The following is a 3,386-nucleotide window of genomic DNA, read 5'->3' as shown; positions in this document are numbered from 1 at the left end:
GGGGGGCGATTGGGCGCGTGGGTAACGCGCCCGGTGAAATCAGTCTGCCCTGAACGCAATTGCAGGCTAATTGGATCCACTTACCTCTTGTTCCAGGTTCCCCGCTGCTGAGCTGCGCGGCGGGCGGACTGCGCATGCGCAGTAAGGTCTGTCAGCTGGAGGAGCTCTATTTAAAGGGGCAGTCCTCCACTGACTGATGCTGCAAGAAATAGGAAAAATTACAGCATGGAGCAGCCCAGGGGGAAGGCTGCTCCCAGGTTAATGATGCCTCACTCCAGCTCTTATTGGATGAGGTGAGGAGGAGGGGGAGGACAGAGATCTTCCCCCCGGCTGTCGGGAGGAAGCGGCCTGCCTCTGCCACCAAGAAGGCCTGGCTCGAGGTGGCAGAGGAGGTCACCTGCACCACCAACATATCGCCCACCTGCATACAGTGCAGGAGGCGCTGCAATGACCTAAGTAGGTCAGCCAAAGTGAGTACACTTACTCATTCCCCTATACTCTGTCTGCTACATCACCGCCCCCAACCCCACACCTCCTTCTGCACTGCCAACATTACTCTGTCACATCACCCCTCACACCCACTCAAACCTCATCCTCATCTTACCTGCACTTACTCGCCTCGCCAGTACTCATCCCACCACTACCACTCTACCCAATCCTCATACAATCTCATGGCTCTATCTCGTACTCACCCTCTCATGCATCTCTTTCACGGCCAGCCTCACCCAACCTGCCACTACCTGTGCTGCAGCCACAGGGCATGCATCACATATGTGCAGTAGGAAGCGTAAGGCAAACGTGTCATGAGCTTGAAGGGGATGCACAAGGGTGTTTGAGGGTTTGTCATGGTTTTTACTTACATTTAATTTCTGACCAACTCACATTACATATTATATTGGCACCACTACTGCCACTTCTTTGCGAATCTTGTCTGGTTTGTGCAATAATGCCCTTTCCTGAGGATCACAATGAAGACCCACACCTGATGCCACCCATTGTGTCACTGCAGAGTGGGTGTAGGTGTATTTGCAGGGCTCTTTTGTGCAGACGACAGAGACGTCGGCAATGTCCCCGGTGGCACCCTGGAAGGATGCGGAGGAGAAGTTGTTGAGGGCAGTGGTGACTTTGACAGCGACAGGTAAGAAGATGGTGCTCGGGCCAGCTGGGAGCATCTCGGCATGAAGGAGGCTGCAGATGTCCACGACTACGTCGAGTGACTCTGAGCCTCCGTGTGCACTGCTGCTCAGAGGGGTCCAGGAAGCTGAACCTTGGTCTGTGGACCCTGTGGCGAGGGTAGTGGCCTCTGCGATGCATCTCTCTCTGCCGTTGCCCTCCCTCCTGCTGTGCAGATGGATGTGTCACAGCACTGTGTTGTGGAGCTCCACGAGTCAGAGGTGAACGGTGTGGCCGGCGTGGCTGGTGATGCTGTTCGTCTTCCGAGGAGGTCATGACTGCAGCTACGGTGCCCCCCATCCGGAAGATGTACATCTGAGGGGGTCCGCAAGGTAGGTACATGTGTCTGGACCCCAGGGTAAGTGTGCAAGTTGGTGAATTTTGTTGTTAGGAGGAGGGTGGTGGAGGCCAAACTTTCTCCAAAGTGACAGAGTGGCCTCCTGCAATGAGTGAGGGTCTCCCCCCACACCTGTCAAATGGACCTTTGCAGCTGCCACAGGCTGATGGCTGCAACACGTCCATTTCAACTGGGAGTGTTTCCCCCAGTACGGGAAACAGTCCCAGTTGTTTGTAAAATCCCAACCCTCCTAAAATAAATCGTTAATCAGGTCTGTAAACGACCTGAAATACCAAGATAAATAGCTTAAGTGGCACCCCGCCGGCTTTAATTGCCTGCGGGAGTCCCACATGCGGGGGCTGCTCGCGCATGTCAGCACGTCTGTGGGAAACCCGGAAGTGGGCAGGTTGGAGCCGGGCTCCCGATCCGCCCCGGGAATCCCCGATTTTCGGAGCCCCCCCCCGCCAGGAACGCACCCGATCGCGGGTGCTAAAATCATGCCCTATAACTTCATTGGGAATCAGATAAGTATCTGAAAAGAGATAATACAAAAGGATACAAGGAAAGAGCAAGGAAATGGGATTAGAGCAGATAGCACCAATTAAAGAGCTATCACCAGTACAGATGAGATGGGTCGAACGTATTTCTTCTGTGCTGTGTTTTATCTTCCTCTGCACATAGCCTGAAAGTTAACGATGGAGGTTAGGTGTTTTCTGATGGTTGAGACGTGCTACTGAATGGCTTAATATTTGCAGTCTATAGAAAAACAACCTCCCCGGACCCCCATCTGTTTTAGACACAAACATGATTCCCTCAACCTTCTTCTGGCATTGTCCACGTGCCATGGATTGGCTGGGGAAAATTACAAAAGGGATGACCTTCCCTTAAGATACTTTGGACCCAAAATTTCTGGGTTGCACTTACCCACACCAATCCCGTTGCCTTCCCATGGGTTCTGATCTTAACCTGCTCTTCTGAGCAGGCCAGAGGGACACCGGCTGGAAGACAGCGGAGTCCTTCTTTAAATATGCAGATCAGGCTCTGATGCGTCATTGGGACCGTATTGCAAGTTTAGCCGTAGGCCTGCGCATGTCCCTTCCCCACCAGGCCAGCTGAGTAGGAAATGGGGGGGTGTGGGGGGGGGCGGGGGGGGGGGGCTGGGGGGGTGGTGGTTGGTGCGAGAAGAGGCCTAAAAAAGTAAGTGCATTTTTAAAAAAACATTCCGTGTGGGTCAAGAGGGGCAGGAGTGCTCCTCCAGGCCCCACATGTAAAGTTTAGGCCTCCCCTGCCCTGGGCTTGCCCACAGCTTCCCTGACTACATGATTGTCCCAAACCCCCTCCCAACCAAGCACTTACTTGAGTGCTGGGGACCGTTCCTTCATAGTCCCCAACGACGACCTCCTACTGCCTGACATTCCGCTCCCCTCTGCCGGCCAGCTAGGGCTACTCTCTGGGCTTGGACCGGAGACTGACGGGGCGTATATAGGTGAGGCCTCGGAGTTAAAATCTCCTGGGCCTCACGCCGCTGAGGGTGGGAGGGTTTGCCCTCTACTTCGGCCTCTGCCCACACGACTCCCACCCCGAGTTAAAATCGGGGCTATGGAGTTAGTATAATAAACGGCCTGGCACCAATGTGAGCCCTCAGGACTTTCAGGATTACTTGCGCCTGACATCACTTGGCTTCTTTTCTGCCGTTATACACAGCAGCAATGTTTTGTTCAGAACCATTCTTTATTTATCACATTCCAGTCTATTTTAACAATGCCTTTCCTTTCTTCTTTAGTACTATTCTGTATTTTCTATGCTTCCGTTACAAATGCTATACAGATGCCAAAGAAATCCTCCAGATAATACGGCTTTGCATACTGAGCTGGAA

This window comes from Heptranchias perlo, chromosome 31 (genome assembly GCF_035084215.1).
Source record: "Heptranchias perlo isolate sHepPer1 chromosome 31, sHepPer1.hap1, whole genome shotgun sequence".
Taxonomy (NCBI): Eukaryota; Metazoa; Chordata; class Chondrichthyes; order Hexanchiformes; family Hexanchidae; genus Heptranchias; species Heptranchias perlo.
Note: the sequence above shows the minus strand (reverse complement) of the source record.